The sequence below is a fragment of the Protopterus annectens genome, chromosome 2.part0 (genome assembly GCF_019279795.1).
Source record: "Protopterus annectens isolate FY-2018-M chromosome 2.part0, PAN1.0, whole genome shotgun sequence".
Lineage (NCBI taxonomy): Eukaryota > Metazoa > Chordata > Ceratodontiformes > Protopteridae > Protopterus > Protopterus annectens.
In genome coordinates, this window is record NC_056728.1 from 1,519,477,731 (window position 1) to 1,519,498,088 (window position 20,358).

The following is a 20,358-nucleotide window of genomic DNA, read 5'->3' on the forward strand; positions in this document are numbered from 1 at the left end:
CAATCAGGCCAAAAGGCAAGAATTCAGACCTATTTAAACTATGCAGGCAGAAATACAACCATAACCAGTTTTAGCTGATCACTGCAGGCACTATGGCTGGAGTTGGTGAAGGTGTGCACTTTCAGATGCAGCATTGGGGCATTCAGGAGGCCAGGGTCATGGTTGGACTCCTTGTAAAACACCATAAAGGGAGACTGCTGCAGGACCAGTACCAGAGCTCCCAATACAAAGCGGATGCATGGGACTGTATTGCACATGACCTCACCAGTGCTACTGGTATCCCTTAGACTGGTGAGCAGGTCCAGCACCATTATGCTGACCTGAAGCATAGTAAGAGGGACCTCTTGGACCAGTGGATCCAAGATGCTTGGTCACAGAATGTCCCAGCAGTGTGTAAGTATCAGCATCAGTATCAGTATCATTTATTGTGTAATAAAGTCCAGTCTAAGTATGAGATGGATAGGTATGCATAAGTGTTTCTCTATCTTCTGTACAGCTGCAGATGAGATGGCTGCGAACGTGGATGCCCATGCCAGCAGGCTGCTAAGGCTGTGTCACAATGCTGGTGAGTATAAATATAGCTTGCAGTAGTCAGGGAAAATAAATAGAAAGGCTGCCAGTAGTTAGAAATGTGTATTGTTTGTACTGAATAAATGAGACATTAGCAGAGTAATACTGACGCACAGGATATATATCGATAAAAGTGCCAGTACCTGTCAATAAAAATCAGAACCACAGACTGTTGTGTTTACTTTATGTGGTTATATGAATCCGAATGTGTAATGGTTCCGCACAGAAACTATGGCTCTGACAGCAATAATTAATTGAGGCTCATCTGATAAAGATTATGGAGTTGAAAAACAGATTAACTATAAGAAATGTTCCATGCACTAAGATCTGATCCCTGAATAGTAATGTTGTGTTAACCACTGTTTTCCATACTGTAACATATGAAGGTATGAATACACAGTATATGAACTATCTGTCATGCATGAACGTCAGAATTACAAAGCAGATTGTCCAAACAAGAGAGCATTATGCAGAAAACACTGAAGAAAGAAATAACAGTTCCCCAATATCTCATTATGATGAAACACAACCTTGTTGTACCTCTTTGCACAAACAGGCATGGTTCAAATCCCATGACTGGTATTAAGTTGTATGCATAATCTCACCCAAGAATATGTGTAGAAACAGTCAGGTATTGTTAACAGAAATTTCTTCCACAGGTCTGCCAGATAAGAAAAGGTATAAGTGAGCTGTAAGAAGGCTGCAATTATACACTGTGTACAACACCAACTGTCCAACCCCAAGGCTGCAAATGACAGCAGGATAAGTACATACACCAAGTAGTCTCCTCCAAGAAATGCCCCTCAAGTGTCACACTGTCACAGCTAGTGGTCACTGTTGCCAACACCCAGGGTGACCAATAGAAATCAAGGTGGAGTATGGCAGTAGCACACACACACACACACACACACACACACACACACACACACACACACACACACACACTATGAGTGCACTTATGTAACCTTGACTATGTGAATACGGGTAGAAACAGTCAGGTAGCATTAAAAGTAATTTCCTACACAGGTCTGCCAGGTAAGAAAAGGTATAAATGAGCTGTAAGAAGGCTGTAATTATACACTGTGTACAACACCCACTGTCCACCCCCATGACTGCACATGACAGCAAGATAAGTACATACACCAAGTAGTCTCCTCCAAGAAATGCCCCTCAAGTGTCACACTGTCACAGCTAGTGGTCACTGCTGCCAAAACACAGGGTGACTGAAAGAAATCAAGGTGAAGTATAGCAGTAGTACACGCACACACACACACACACACACACACACACACACACACACACACACACACACACACACACACACACACACACACACACACACACACACACACAAGCACAGTATGAGTGCACATATGTAACCTTGACTATGTGAATATGGGTAGAAACAGTCAGGTAGCAATAACAGTAATTTCCTCCACAGGTCTGCCAGGTAAGAAAAGGTATAAATGACCTGTAAGAAGGCTGTAATTATATAATTTGTACAACATACCACTGCTGAACCCAAGCCCATAGGTTGATGTAAAGTGAGGTAATACCTGGAGAGTAATGATTAGAGCAATGATCATTAAAGTTGTGAGCAACTGAAGCCTTTACAGTTGTTCATAGGTTCATTGGCTCATAGGTATGTACTAGGCTAATGTCCCTGGTGCCATTACAAGCCTAGCCATAGGATTAGTGCCACCCAAAATTAGTTCCCAGTGCCTCTGTTGAGTAGACCCAATGGAGGTATCCCAGAGTGAGTATTCTGTTACACATCCACTCAACAAGATTTCTCTTGAAGACGGTCAGCAAGGTGCTCTGCTTGACATGTATGGCAAGTCTGTTCCATAGCATGGGCAGTCTCTGGGTTATGAACCTGTTCCTCCAGCATGTTATGTTAAGTGTGGTAATGAGGTTGAGGTCTCTGGAGTGTGTGGTGTGGAGGGATTGGGATTTCTTTAGATGTAGCATTTCTAACAGAACTGGATCAGACATGGCTTTGTAAGTCAAGCATAGGCAATATGAGACAGAGAATAGTTGGGTTTTTTTGAGTCTGTCCATATAGGACAAGTTTTTAAGGCCTAGGATCCTCTTTGTGAGGTACGTTTGCAGCCTCTCCAATTGTTGCAGGTGTCTAGTGAAGTACATGCCAAATGGGGCATTGCAAACGATGACTGGCCTAATGATGGAAGAGTAGAGGTAGGCAATGACCTCTTTCTTTCTGGATGAAAACCCCTTAGTAATGAGATGTGCCACATAGAAGGACTTTCTGAACACAGTGGCAATGTGTTGATCAAAAGAGTGGTTGCTGTCAACTTGTGTTCCCAGATCTCTTATAACACCTTCTGTGTTCAGGGGACTACCATCAGTGTGGTAATTCATGAGAGCTGGGTTTTTCACAAAGGGGAAGATGACACTTGTTTTGGCATTGAGCTTAAGGCCATGGTTCTGACACCAGTCGTTGGTCACAGTGAGGCCATTCTGTAGGATGTCAGCATCACTTGGGGAGTTAATAATAACACCCAACTTGCAATCATCTGCAAACTTTATCAGCCAGAGTCCCTTCATGTTGCACTGGACTTCAGAGAAGTAGATACCAAACACGAGAGGACCCAGGACGGAACCTTGTGGGACTCCACTCATGACTAATTGGCAGTTTGACTTGGGGTCAGCTACATTCACACTGTGGGTTCTATCTGTGAACCAGTTTGTAACCCACCTAGTGATATAGGGGTTGATGCCAAGCTTAGTGAGTTTTTCTATGATTCCTGAGTGGTGAATGGTATCAAAAGGCTTGCCCAGATCAAGGTAGGCGGTATGAACCACCTTACCTTCATTCACAGCTCTGGTGACTGACTCAAAGAAGTCGACTAAGTTGAGCAGGCATGATCGACCCTTCACAAAACCAAACTGTGTGGGATACAGAGTTTGGTGATTCCCTATATCCTTGTTTATTAGATCCATGATGATGTGTTCCATAGCTTTGCATATCAGACTCATCAGGCTAATTGGGCGATAGTTCCCAGGGTCTGTAGTCGCTCCTCCTTTGTGGAAAGGGATGACTGTAGCAGTGCGTCATTCAGCAGGGACAAAGCTTTAGGTGAGGCTCTGACTGAACAGGCCACACAGGTGAGGTGCCAGTTCACCCTGTAGTTCATATAGAACACAACCAGGGATATTGTCAGGTCCCATAGAAGCTGTATTCTTGGCCTAGGACAGTGCTCTTTTAACCTTAATTGACATCTCTCTCTCTCTCTCTCTCTCTCTCTCTCTCTCGTCCACCCTATCTGCACCAGTAATCTAAACACATAAATCAACGGTATGTTTTTCACAAAACCTACTGTTGGCACATGTGTCCTATTGTTCTACAAATATTTAAACATTTGATTATTAATGTTCCCTGTTCAAATACTATAATTGGTGGCCTTTTGCTATCAATGTAACCTGTATGTCGTTATAATGTCCACTGTGGTTCCATATATGCATGTGTTCTGTTTGCTATACCATTGTTTCAAATCTGTTGTTTTGGGTTAATGGGAACACACATGCATGCTGTTCTAACTAATCCTTGACTGTGTTGTTATTGACTAACCAACATATGTTGTAAAACCTCAACACCATAGCACATCTGAGAAGGCCAATCTCAGCGGGTCCACCTGTCCTACCTCAAGTGGCCATGGCACCAGGCCTCAGCATGTCTGGGACCAAATCCAGGACCTTCTTATCCACTGGTCCTGCACCACCTTCAGGTGGAACCACCTCAGGGGATGGGGCCCACCCCCACTGGGAGCCGGCACAGACAGGACACCGTCATCAATCATCAGGTCCTGGGATTGGTGCCTAGCGAGCTTCGAAGGGAGATCAGAGATCAGCGACGCCAGCTTGAGAGCCATATGGCGCATCTTGAGTGTCAGCCTAAACCTCCTGCTCAGCGCCCAGCAAAGCCACTTTTGGGGCCATGTAGGTTCCGTGGTGACTGCGCATGGTTGGGAACCTCATTTCCACTGTATCCATTTGGTGGCTTGTGGGTGTCTGACTCCCAACCACCCTCCCCATCCAAGATGTTTACCCCCCACATGTGTCATATACCACCCCTGTCTGCTGTCTTGTATGTTTTGTCTGTTTTCCTATCCAACCTACCTCCCCAAATATGCCTATTATCCTTCTCCAACATCCCACTTCTTGCTTTATTAAAAAAAAAAAGTGCAATCTGTTTCCACAAAAAAAGTTGCCCCATATATAGCTGTCTGTTTTGTACACATGTCCAATGGACATATGTAATCTGGTCTAATTGGCTTAACAACACATTACTGTTGTCCTCACCCATCTCTCAGGGTTTTGAGTGTCCAAATTCACTTCCAAATTTTGTACAAAGGCACAGCTGTGGTTGTATCAGAAATGGACAGCTATGGACTTTCCCTACACCCACCCTGCACATCCCTAGCTATCTTTCATATTGTTTTACACTCTGAGTGCTCCCTTTTAAACCAATTTCCTATCACCCCTTTTTTCTTTACTTTTAAAGAAATTAGCATGGGGGTAAGTGGGAGTAAGTTGCAATAAGCAGCAGTAAGCAAGTTTGCATGATACCTAGTGATGCCTACACAGATTAAGCAGTTTCCCATTTAACCATGTGTTGGCATCACTTACCCTCACTCAAACTAGAGCAAATGCACTTACAACTCCTTAAAACTACCTTAATCACCCTGTCTTCATCAGCCACTGTTCTGCCCAGCAACAAAGTAACCAGCCTTGCCAAGTCTTGAACCCAAAACCCTGAATATCATAGTCACAGTAATTTACAACTACACCATCTGAACTGTAATAATAAATGCTCTTTTTTTCAAATATATCATTCAGTACAGGTACAGAATAGTAGGGAAAAAACACTGTGTAATCAGTTATGTTCATAAAGATATAGATGTGTATGGTGATAGATAAATATTAAAAAGAATATACATCAGATATATGGAACTATACATATAAAACAAATACGTATGAAATATATACATATATATTGTTATATAAATATATGTATAGATATCAAAAAAGGAATACATATATATATATATATATATATATATATATATATATATATATATATATATATATATATATTTTTTTTTTTTTATATAGGTTCATAGGTTCGTAGGTTGGTACTAGGCTATTGGCACTAGGGACTATGCAAGCCTAGCCATAACAGTTCCCCGGCTATTACTTCCCTGGTCCCCTGTCTAACAGGGCAATTGATATGATCCCTGGGGTGAATTTCATTTTAACCATCCAATAGTCAAGGTTCTTTTTGAAGAGGGCCAAAGAAGCACTCAGCTTGATATGTATGGGCAGTTTATTGCAGAGTATGGGGAGTCTCTGGGTCAGGAACCTATCCCTCCAGCATGTTTTGTTCATTGTGATGACCAGGTTTAGATCCCTGCAACATGTGGTTCTGAGGGATTGGGATTTCTTTAAGTGTAGCATGTCCAACAGCTTCGGGTTTGACATGGCCTTGTATGTTAAGCAGAAATCGCCTCTGAGCAGTCGATATGCAACAGAGTATAGCTGAATTTTTTTTTTTAGATGGTCATCTGCTTTTGTCTTGTGATTCTTTTAGTGAGGTATTTCTGTGGCTTTTCCATTTGTAGATGTCTTGTGAGGTACATACCAAACAGGGCATTATACTCTATAATGGGTCTAATGAGGGATGAGTACAGTGTGACAATGACCTAATTTTTTCTGATGAAAAGCCCTTAATGATGAGGAGTACCACATAGAAGGATTTCCTGACTGTTGAGGTGATGTGGTTATCGAAGGTGAGACCACTGTCCACTTGTGTTCCTAAGTCCCTTATCACACTTTCAGTGTTTAGTGTACTGCCACTTATGTGGTAATTTATGGGTACATGATTTATACCCATAACATGTAGTGGAATCATACCCAGCACCATACTTCTACACCTCTTAGTGCAATTGGTGCAGCAGTAGCTTTGTTGCCTCACAGCAAGAGGTTCTCCCATTCGATTCTCGGCTGGAGTGTGGGGAATGCCTTCTGTGTGGAGTCTGCATGTCCTCCCTGCAGTTGGGTGGCATTCGAAAGACATGCATAAATGGTTGTGCCTTCGCTGAAGGTTGGACGTCGAGCTAACACCTCGGCATTCGTGAAAATCTACTGCCAATCATTACCGGACCGGAGTTCCATTGTGGCGACCCCTAACCAGGAAAAGCCGAAAGACAAACAACATTCTGGACAAAGGCTGTCAAAATTGGGGGTCAGTGGTCCAAGAACATGGACATAATGTATGTACTGCAGTTATAAATGTAGAATGTTGCTACAGTAACAGGGTTCATATCAGCATACATGTTCAAAAGGATGTGAGTTCTGAAACTGAAATGTATGTCACCATTTAAAGACAGAAATCATCACAGCGATTTACCACAGAAATGAAAATAAAGATTCTGTAGAACAGAACATACATATGAGCAATAATCATGGACAGTCTGAAACAATCTGGCCAGTCGATAGGTATGCTCAGAACCCCTTAGTGCAATAAATCTGGACAAAGCCTGACCAAGGGGGGGGGGTGAAAAGCCATGAAACTGGAAACTTATCCCAAATACTGGAGTAGATTAGGTGACACAGCTGATGCAGTAACACCCTCCTGTCTGTTGTATCATATATTGACTGGAATAGCCCAAGTCCAAAACCAAATTACTCCCCACTAATCACTGACATAAATCTTCACATCATCCCACTGATGTGTGAGACATGCACAACATGTATGAGGGCCAGGCAACAGTATATCTGATAAACACTGGGACATAACTTTAATGTAGGGAAACTACACTGAGCTGCTAGGCATGTCACCAAGTACTTTCTAAACTACAGGCAGAGTGACTCAACACAAACCCAATTTTGCTATGGGGGAATACACATGTAATTGCAAATATATCAGGCACTACAGGGATGTGATAGCACTGCCCAACAGACACTAGCGTGAAACTGCATTCCCAGAACCAATCTCAACACATTCGAAGTGACATACTGGTAAGCCACAGGAACTGTAGAGTATATGGACTGTGTGAACAAAATCATCAGCATGAAAAAATTGTAGCAAAACTGAACCACAAAGCCTCAAAGTGGAAAAACACCACACTCTCCGTAAATGCCCAAGGATGTATTATTATTGTGACAATGGATGAAGGTAACCATATTATATAACATAAAAAACAGGGGACTTTATAATATTGAGTCCTGTACAGGAAGTTATTTTATAGTTTTCTTAAGTTTTTTATCAACAATGTAATATTTTTGTAAATTATTAACTGAATGTATTTTTGACAAGTATGCATTGCTTCTATTGAGATATTTTTAAGTCAAACTCGCTTATGACATTAAGTGATTTTTAAATTAGGTTATTTTTTTGTGTACATTGAGGACACTTATAAATTTAGTGTAAGCATTACCGGTATTTTAACTGGTGAAAGTACATTTTAGGACATAAAATGTCTTTTTAAATATTTTAAACATAATTAATAGCTGGTGATAATTCAATTAATGAAAGCACATGACAGGTTTGTTTTATTTAAATATGGAGTTTCAGAACAAACCAGTACACTTGAAAAAGCCTTCTGACGGGCGAAAGCGCTTGTGGATTATCGTTTTGTGTTACTTGTGGTGGTACTGTGGAATAAAAGATTTGTGCATTCTTTTCAACCATCCTTTGGCTATTTTTTACATTTGAATTGTTTTTCACAAGAAGTGAGTTGTAATTCAACATCTGAAGCTACTTGGGCATTTACGGAGAGTGTGGCGTTTTTCCACTTTGAGGCTTTGAAAATCATCAGCATGTTTGCCACTCACACACTACCCCTATATAAACTGGCCCAATTCATAGTGTAGTCTGACACCTGACTGTGGTATAGGACATGTCTTATTCTGCCCCTACACACATATACAGCTGATAGAGCACCAGAATCTGGAACAGCATGCAAAATCAGACAGAAAAGGACCATCAGCACTTACATCTACCCCCTCCCTACACAGGCCAACTATCACATTTGCAATACACTGCTATGCAATCATGACAGTCTGTCAACAATTGCCAGAAATACACACTCCTCTCAACTGTATAGAGACTCACAGAATGTCCAGGCTTCATCCTCATATATAAGGCCTTCTACACGTAACATGACTGGCAGTCTGATACATCACTGGGATGATATCTGGAATGAAGTCACTATATAATGATATACTATACCTCTATACCTCTTACAGCATGACATCTGGACAAAGCCTGACATTCTTGGGGCCAGAGGCCCAAACACAGGGGGATTATTGATATATTGCTGTCATAAACTGAGAAAGTTGCTGGTGTAACAGGGTTGTTGTAACATATCTGTTCTGAGGGATATGAAGTCTGAAACACACATGGATGTTACCATTTACTGACTGCAATCCTCAGAGTATGCTACAGAATTTCCAAGGCCAAAAAATGTGTGAGTACCACTCCAAATATAAGAATCCAACCTCTGGCCAGTCTGTGGATAGCCCTACAGTTGACAGTTATGTCAACCATGTAACACTATCAGACTTAAATTCATGCAGAGCAGCCATATCCGGATAAACCCTGTCAAACTAGAATTACTACAGCTGTATAACAGCAATACTTACATTCTGCCCCGATGTCTGGAACATTCTCCCCCAGTTTGTTGGGTTGTCTCTGAAGTGTTTATTGTAAGAGGTATTCCCAACCATGCTCTTTGATGCTATTCATCACACACCTCCATGGAGTACTCCTCCCAGGCAAGGAAAAGGGGCAATGCCCACATGAAGTACTCAGTTATAGGATTGTGTTTCCATGCTATTGGGTATGGGAATGATACCACAGCTGTTCCACATGCAATTAGAAAGTGGGGGACTCCAATTTGTGCACATGCCATCAGCTGCTCATGAGCATTACCTACTAAAGGTAAGATGCTGCCTATACAAAACAGATGTATATTCTGCATCAGTCTCAGACACACACACACGCGCACACACACGCACACACACACACACACACACACACACACACACACACACACACACACACACACACACACACACACACACACAGACAGACAGACACACACACACACTGAGACTGATGGAGTATACCAACTGAACTGAAAAAAAAACACAGCTATGTCAAACAATTAAGCCTGTAATGGAATGTAGTAGGGGGCATGTAAATGTGGAAAATAGGAAGTTCAAACAATATTATGCCTCAACAACACATGCTATACTGATATATTATTGAGCAGGACCTAAGGCCATAGAAACTGTGTCTGTCTGCAGTGACATAGAACACATCTCAGGGCCCTGAGTCACCCCAGGAAAGGATGGCTTATATATGACCACTACTGGAGTATGTGTTGCACAATACTGACTGTGACACTGCTAGGCTACACCCAGTGAAAATCATAACATCAGTAACTCTGCTATGTCCAGCTCGTACTTGTACCTCTTTTTTCACTGTCAATGTCTTCAACCCATATAACATAGCTGGTCTCACTACCCTCTTGTAGACCTACACTATCATTTAATGGTGCTGATCTGTCACAAATAACACAACAATCTTCTCCACCACCCACATCCTGCCCATACTCACGTCTTCACCTCTCCCCCACACTAGCCATTACTCTGAACTGTTGTTCCCAAGTATTTACACCTATCCACCTTTAAAAACTGTACTCCCTGCATCCTCATTATTCCTCCATCCTCCCTCCCATTCACAGACATATATTCCATCTTAGTCCTGCTGACCATCATTCCTCCCCTCTCTAGACCATACTTCCACCTCTCCAGAGCCTCCTCAACATTCCCTACTCTCACTACAGACCACAATGCCATCTGCAAACAGCACAGTCTAGGGGGACTCCTGTCTGATCATGTCTGTCAAACTGTCCATCGCCGCTGCAAATAAGAAAGGGCTCATAGCTGATCCCTGATGTACTCCCACCTCCACCTTAAACACTCCAGTCACTTCCAATGCAGAGCTCACTGCTGTCACACTAGCTTTTCACATATCCTGCAGCATTCTTATGGATTCCTCCACCACTCCTGACCACCTCATACAATACCACATCTCTTCTCTAGCATCCTGTTAAATGCTGTCTCTAAGTCCACAAAGATACAACACAGCTACATCCAGCCTTCTGTGTATGTCCCTATCAACACTCACAAAGCAAAAAATGCATCTGTGCTGCTCTTTCCTGGCATGAAACCATGTTGCTGATCAGTAATCCACAACTCTCTTCTAAGCCTAGCTTCCACCACCCTTTACTATTACCTCATGCCGTGACTGTTCAGCGTTATCCCTCTGTAGGTACTACATCTTTGCACACCACCCTTATCCCCATAATCAGAAACTAAACACATTTTATCCACTACTCACTGATTCTCTCACTTTCATAGATTAGAGTAAACAATTTGGTTAAAAAGACCACTGCCATTTGTCCTAAACACGTCCATGCTTCCACAGGTATGTCATCTAGACCAATAGCCTTTCCATTCTTAAATCTCTTCATATCTATCCTTACTTTCCCCTTGATAATCTGTTGCACATCCTAATTCACCATACCCACATCATCCAAACTTCTCACTCTCTCATTCTCTTCATTCAACAGCGTATCAAAGTACTGTTTCCACCTGCTCGACACACTCTCCTCGCTAGTGAGTTCAGTTCCACCATTATCCTTTCTCAGCCTTATTTGCTGCACATCCTTCCTAGCTACATGCCTCTGTCAAGCCAATTGGTACAGGTCCTATTATCTTTCCTTGGTGTCCAACCTTACATACAACCCTTCAGATGCCCCACTTTCTTTGCCATGCACCCCATCTCCCTATACACCTGTCTACTTTCTTCATCTGTCTAACAATCCCACTTCTCCTTGGCCAACCTCCTTCTCTCTGTATATTCCCCTGTACTTCCTCATGCCACCACCAGGTCTCCTTGTCCTCCTTCCTCTGTACAGATGTCACACTAAGCCCCATTCTACTCATCTCTCTTACTAGCTGGGATGCAGTCACCCAGATATTTGCTAACTCTTCACTTCCAGCCACTGCCTGTCTTAGATCTTCCCTGAACTCAACCTCACAATCACCCTTTCTCAGTATCCAACATTTGATCTATGGTGCTGCCCTCACACTCCTCCCCCTCTTCATGATCTCCAACGTCATCCCACAGACCAACCTTCCATGCTGCCTAACTACACTTTCCTCTGTCACCACTTTACAGTTACCAATCCCGTTCAAACAGGCCCACCTGCATAGGGGATAATCCACCTGTGTGCATCTTACTCCACTCTTGTATGTCACCCTATGTCCCTCAGTCTTGTAAAACTATGTATTCACCACACACATGTCCAACCTCTGTTGCAAACTCCACCACCATCTCATCTTCTGCATTCCTTTGCTTAACACCATACCTACACATCACTTCTGCATCCTCTCTGTCCCCTTCACCAACATGCCCCTTGAAATCTGCTCCAATCACCACTCACTCACCCTTGGGTACATGCATCACCACTTCATCCAACCACACCAAAGTACATCTGTCTCATCCATCACACATGCAATTAGCGGAGCATATGCAACAACTGCCAACATTCCACCATCAATTCCCAGCTTCCTGAACAACACTTTACCCGACACTCCTCACCTCCACAAACACTCTTGGCATAATGTTCCTTCAGGTTAATCCCTACACCATTTCACCTCCCATACACACCATGATAGAACTATTTGTACCCAACACTGATACACACAGCTGTACACCCCTTCCATCTGGTCTCTGGCACACACAATATAGCCTCCTTTCCTCTGTCCAGCATATCAGTAAGATCTGTCCCCATACCAGTCATACACACAACATTAACAGTTCCCACCCTCAGTGCCACACACCTAGCCATTCACCTCTCTGCCTGCTACATGAGCATCAGACATCCTCCAAGGTATGTCTGTGAATGCAAAAGATACTGCACTATCAAATGACCTATGTGTGTTACAGCAATATAAAGAAAGTGTCACTAATTGTGGCCCATAGCCCACCATGTATGTGCGTTGTCCTACAGATGTCCTGCCGTAACAGGTTGACATGACTGACTGAGCATCAAGACTGTCATTAAAGGGTACCATACTGACATAAACAGAAATATTTAGCAGGTATTACCTGTGTATATGTATGTATGGGTAGGTGTACCTGGCTGCCCCATAACAACTGACATGGGATGCAAAACATCAGGTGAATAAGCTGTACATGTTGTACACATGTGTAACCTTGGTTTCTGTGCATCCAACAGAGTTACACCTGTACATCTACTGGTTGTGTCATTGCCCTGACACAGACATGGGTACTAAAATAAGCATGAGTTGTTGTGTCTTTCAGCTTATCCCGGTTTGGGGTCACCACAGCGGAACTCCGTTCCGCTAATGTTTGGTAGTGGATTTTTACGTGCTGAGTTACCAGCCCTGACACACAACCTTCAACAAAGGCAGGCCCATTCATGCATGCCTCCACACAGAAGACGCTCTAGCTGAGAATCGAACGTGACCACTTCTGACTGTGAGCTGACAACGCTACCACAGCACCACTACTGTATCACACTGAAATTGTAGAGGTGGCCAACTGTGTTCTGACCCTGTGTCCAAGCCTAATATAAACAGACATATGACCACCCACATAGCTGTATGGCCTACGCAATACCTTACTTGTAAAAACTGTCTCCACCAAAGTAGGGAAAACCCCTTTGCTGGACAGCAGCAATGCACAAAGCACATAATGTGATGCTATATTGGTTTGACAGGGCAAAGTAGGAGCAGGCGCCAACTGGGCAGCATATCAACCTTTGTCTGAATGAGCATATTAGATCACAGGTCGATTACTGTAAGGCTAACCATGAGTACAAACTGGACACATCCACTAAGGGCAATCACAAGGCCATCTTCACATATGTCTGCAGTCTCAGAGGCAACAACCCAACCCACCCTGTAATGGTGGTCAATCACAGCACATACACACACACCATAGCTACAGCCAACCTGCTACAGACAGGTTTAGGGTAAACATAACCACCCTGGATCACCATCAGTATAGGTGGATATGCACATGACAGACAGCCCTCCCCTCATCATCATCATGGATCAAGTGCAAACTGCCTAATCAAAGGTAACAAAAGCAAGTATCCTCAGGGCCTAACATTCCTGTCTGCATCCTACAAGAACCCATATGCTTCCAGCTCCATTACACACTGTATGAAAGCAAAGACTGAGCACCATTGACATCCCATCTGCAAGGAACATGGCCACTGTCATCCCTCTATACAAATGTGAATGATAAATGGTGGTTTATGCAATGCACTGGCTCTCATTGGGGGGAACATGATACATCAGAACCATGAGTATAATGCATGTCCATACAGTGCTGCCAGGTGCAGGAGTATGATGTGTTTGTAAGTGGTAGCTAATGATAGTCCGTATGCATGTGCTGGCTCTGTAAAATACTCTGGGCAATGTCTGAGGTCCTGTGATGTGGATCCCTGTGTATGTCTTCCAGGTGGCATGTAGCTGCAGCCACCTTACACAGATGTGGAGACAGCAGTCATCACAGAAGCTATAATCTTAAACTATGCCATCCTTTTTGGCCATAGTCGGCAAAATCTGCAGGAGCAGACTGCCCTGTCAGATGAGATCATCCACAGAGTGAATGTGTTGGGCCACCATGGATGCACATACTATCAGGTCAGGCATAGAGCAACTGACTTGATGAATTGCACCCGGCCAAGGGCTGCTGCTGTAGCAAGGGACAGTACTGCTACCGGTGGGGGACCAGCCACACAGGCCCCACTTGTGGCAACAGAGGCACCCCTTGCCAACCTTGGGATAGCCCCCACACAAACTCAAACACAGAAAACAGCAGTTGTGTAAGTGGATGGAACCCAAGCAACAGGCAAGGAGCATCCAGGTAAGGCCAAAGTGCACATCGATCTAATGTGGCAGCATTTAAACTGTCTTCTACAGAGTCTCTAGGTGCATATGTCAGTGCAAAATGGATTAGTGGGTGGGGGTGTAGTAATGCACACAAGTGCAAATTTATGGTGAAGGACAGCAAATTGTGTAATATTATAGTGTGTACTGCACCTGTGCAGAAATGTAGCGTTCATCTTGTACCAATGCCTAATGTGAATCTGCTGACAATACCTCTCCCTCACAATTACATAGGTCCCTCTGGTCTGCACATGGGACAGCAACCTGAACGCAGTGAGTATGGGGTTTCCCTGTTGTAGCTCACCAGTACCTCAGGCATGCTAAAGTTAATGCATGTGACCATGCACACAACTGTTACACTCAGCCATTTTGCAATATCTGCATGTTCACCTGTGGTGGTGTTTATTGCATTGCATCACGGTAGTCATGACAGGGGCCTAGTTGCAGGAGATGTCACATATCCATAGCCTTCCTCACAACCTGTCATTGCAGGACACCTGGACAAAGACCAACAAATTGGGCAGGACAAAGGCCCAAAACTAGGGTCATATTGTAGAAATTAGTGGTATACAGCGCATATAAATGCTGTATACACCTGTTAGAATGCCAGGTATGTGTGATATAAAAAAGGATAGCACAATAGACAAGTTCAAAATACTGCCTACCTTTCATGTGACCTATAACATGTACAATTCTATTGTAAAGCAAACAAATATGTTAGGGTACAATAATGACACATAACAATAGTACAACAGCCCAGATGCATATGTGTGCACAGGCTGAAGCTATTACTGTGCTGAGGCAGCTTTTGATATAACTGCAGCAGTACATCTTATTGGGTACACAGCAGCCAGCAATTATAGAGGCACTTTCATTAATAGCAACTAATGGTCAGCTGTCCTACCAGGATTATCCTAACATATACCCAGTTTCCTGCTCCAGCAACATCCATGGTTCACAGAGAGCTGATGAAGCTGCTAAGGACCACGTGTGAGATGTATCAGCCTGGAGAAGGGTACCAAAACATTTCCACAGCATTACACATACCATGGAACACAGTGTAGACAGTCAGCAAAAGGTGGTGAAAATATGGGGCTACAGTGACATTGTGAAGGAGTGAACATCCCACCAAAGTCTATGAGAATACAAGACCAGAACTGGCCAGGGAGGCTGCCAGGAGCTCTACAGCAACAGTGAAGGAGTAGCAGGAATCTCCAGCAAGTACTGGGTGTGTACTACATGTCACAACAACCTTCCATGGTCTCCACTTGTCCTGCCTATAGGGTAGGGTTGGAAGATGGCAGAAGTTCCTAACACCAAACAATATCCAGCCCAGATGAAAGCCTGAAAACAATACATTAGGTCTCCAAAAAGCAAGTGGGAAAATGTGTTATGGTAATATGGGACCATGGTTGTACTCTTTGGCCACAATTCTGATAGGTGTGTTTGGCACAATATCACCACTGCACATCACCACAACAACACCACCTTTATGGTGAAGCATGGTGATGGCAGTGTCCTGCTTTGGGGTTGCTGTTCACAAGCTGGAACTGAGGCGGTATCCAAGTTCCAGGGGATTATGAACAGTTCTAAACACGGCTCCGAAATGTTCTGGTGTCTGCTACATAGCTGTGGATGGTGAGGAATTCCACCTTTCCACTTAACAATGACCCAAACCATACATCCATATCAACAAAAGGATGGCTTCACCAGAACACATGCAACCTTCTGCACTGGCCAAGTCAGAGCCCACATTGACATCCAATAGGATATATGTATGGTGAGCTGAAGAGGGCAGTTCACAGGGGATGCCCTTGAAATCTGACATAGTTGGAGGTGTTTTGCAAGGGAGAGTGTGCAAACATTGGCAAGTTGAGATGTGTCATGCTGATAGACACCTTCCCAAGAGGAATGCATGCTTTGATTAAATCAAAAGTTGCCTTAACAGAATATTACTTTAAGGGTATGCACACTCATGCAACCAGCCTATCAATCCTATTTCAGTTAGCAGATGTAATCTGTAACTGATGTGTATGTTCTTTAGTTGGATTGCACAGGTTATATGTCATATGAAAAGATGGCAATGTTATGATCTGATATCTGAGGTCTCATGTGATATATCACAAAAACCTGGCATGTTAACAGGTGTGTGTACACTTACTATATTCAATGTATGCTTGGGAAGTTGTTTGAGTAACTGGCTTTGTTTTAAAATGCATGTACTGCAGGTTATGCAGTCTGCACCTCCAGTTAGGACATTACTTAGTGGTACCAATCCACAGGTCAACCCAGTAATGTATCAGACAAACACAGGAATTATGAGGAACAGACCAAACATATGAGCCACACATGTAGACATTCAGCAAAACTCTGCACAGTTGGGGGGTATGTACTGTAGGAGTTGTCACAGTGCTATACAGTTAACAGCAACAATTTGCATGGGTACAGTGTGTGCTAGGTGAAGGGCCATCACCTACTAACACCACTCACGTATCCCAGAGGTGTATATTACTAGTAACGGTAATTGGAAAAGGCTGCACTGCATGATACTGAGAGTTCATTCAGAGTGTGTATGTTATTGTCTGACTGTGTGTCATGAATGCCCCCAGTTAGCTAAGGTGAGGTCTGTGTAATGGCTTTTAGGCACCTCATGTGTGTGAGTGTGTGTTTGTGTGTGTGTGTGTGTGTGTGTGTGTGTGTGTGTGTGTGTGTGTGTGTGTGTGTGTGTGTGTGTGTACCAGCAAACCTTAAAGTGCCAGTAGTAATTTCATATGTTGTTTTTCTCTCACAGGAGGACATGGTGGCTGTGGTCCCTCCTGCTCTGATACTGGTGTCAGTGTCTTTGCAGAATCTGAACATGATGATACTCATATTGAGGCACAGGTGGGAATATCAGGGGCTGATATTGTGCTGTCAGTTAGCATCCCACTATTGTTGACCCCATTCCAGCACACGGTCACAATGCCCACCCATACCCCATCAACAGTGGCCACAGATAATGGACAGTTGGCTGGTGGTGGCATGGAACAGGCTACTGTGGTGACTATGGCAAGTGAGGGTGCAGGCACTAGCCATAGCCAGAGTGCTGACGAGGTCCCACACAAGCAGATGAGCAGGGGTGCTCAGAGGAGGATTGTAGCCTGTCATGCCCCTGTTGCAAGTCCCATGGCAGCAGTCACCAGATGCATGCTTTAAGCTGTCATGGGGGCACAGGCACATAATGAATGTAATACCAGTCATATATGCAGGGTCATGGATGAGCATGTCCCTGGTGTCCGTGGCAAAATGAACTCACTTCAGCTATCTATGAGCATACTGGAGTCATGAATAGATGGTGGGGGAGACCTTAACACTCCTCCACCATGGAATATCTGTGCTTGAGCATTTGGTGGATGCTGGCCAGCAGCCATGTAGCTCTAGGGCAGCACCACAATCAGCTAAGGATCTACATGGCCATGCACTATCACATTCCCATGCTGGCAGTACCACCAGTTATACTGAAGGGGGTGTGCTGTCCACACAATGACAGAGCAGGCCATGGGCACGTGATCCTGGCCAGTCCCAACAGGGATGCATATCCAGCAGGCAGCGGGTACCAGTGGGGAGTAGTACTGCATCTGGACTCGACCCTGGTGGTGCCAATGATACCCTCGGCAGGACCAGTTCCTGTGTCCGTGACCAGAGATGGTGAACTGCACACCCTGCTATGTACGGCCCACAGCTGTCTAAAATACCCTGTGCAGGGTGCCCACATCATGTGACTGTGTGTATACAAACACACACATATCACCATCAAAAAAGTCAGCTCCACACACACACCACCCCTGCACTGCCCATTTAATGAACATCCCCCCAAACCCGTACACATAACGTCAACTGTGTGGCCCAGCCTAGGCTTCTGGCAAACCCACACAATACCCTGTGCATATGATGATACCTGTGCCACATTTATGCTATCCATGTCATCGATGCAGGGACATCCATATATGGGTCTGATACACAGGGTGACTTTAGTAAAGTGCAGCTATTTAATGCTGTGTAAGGTGCTGTCATCTGGAATTTGTAATGGGTACACATCAGAATGTGTGTGTGTACCTTTTCAGTCATGATGCATTATTGGTGTTAGTAACACTAAGTGAATGTGTTCTCACATGCTGTATTATGTTTGTGTTCCATGTGCCTGTGTGTCAGCAGGATGTGGTCCTGCAGACATCACCAACAAGGGGTATGGAAGTGTAGTAACACATCAACCATGTCATTGTCTGGGTACAGCTCCATCTGCACATATTTCACAGGTCTGTGTAACAGTTCTTGCATGTGCCTAACAGCTTAGAGGGCTAAGGGGTTGTATCTCAGTCTATGGTGGTTGACATCAGCTCTAGTAGTGGACAGTGGTAAGTGTGGTGGGTGAAACACATTTCAGATTGCTAATGCCCTCAACCCCAGAGGATATTGTTTCGACCAAACTCACAGAGAATACTGTTCACACACACACACACACACACACACAAACACACACACACACACACACACACACACACACACACACACACACACACACACACACATGAATGCACAGGATCACATTTGCCAGTGTTGTGTTTGAAACCCCTACCCATCAAGCTGTTTTACCACACTATTATGTGGTTATTGCAAGTGGCACAGGCCTACTAGTGTGATGAGTGTTACAAGGTACCTAAAAGGTGAATAACATCATCTGGCCTTGTGGGGTATGGCAATGGTGGCTGTACTGAGTGTAAGAGCACTCATAATAGTGTCACATACAAGTCTACACACTCACAAACACTGCTTTACACACCAATGCACACACACACACACACACACACACACACACACACCCACAGACACACACACACACACACATACACACACACACACTTGCCAGGATGCATATTATAACCCCTATTTATGTGGCTTTTGGTATTATAATGTTATGCAGTTACCGCACACACCACAGAGCTTAAAGGTTGTGGAGTGCCCCAAGCTACATATAGAGTGATAACATCTACAACACTTGTAAGATATGGCAATAGTAGTTGTACTGGGTGAGATTGACCACTAACTACTTTCACAAACATGTTTACACACTCACAAACACTTTTAGACAGACTAATGCGCACACACATATACACACACACACACACACACATTTGGCAGTACTGAGATCCATAAGTAAAAGAGTCATAGGTGTGTACGTAGCAAATGGCCATGGAGGCTTTACAAGGCTAGCCCATGAGAATACACTGACATCACTGTCTACTGAGTATAGTCACTGGAGTGATCTCCAGGGTGAGTATTCTATTCATTATCCACTCCTACACACACACACACACACACACACACACACACACACACACACACACACACACACACACACACACACACACACACACACACACACACACACACACACACACACACACACACACACTTTTACATTTGGCAGGACTGATAGTAGAACTCACACACACACACACACACACACACACACACACACACACACACACACACACACACGCACACACACAAACACTTTTACATTTTCAGAACTGAGAGTAGAACTCCTAGACACACACACACACTTTTAAATTTGGCAGGATGGAAAGTAGAACTGCTACACCCACACACACTTTATATTTGGCAGAACTGAGAATAGAACCCCTACACCCACACACACTGTTACATTTGGCAGGACTGAGAGTAGAACTCCTAAACACACACACACACACACACACACACACACAC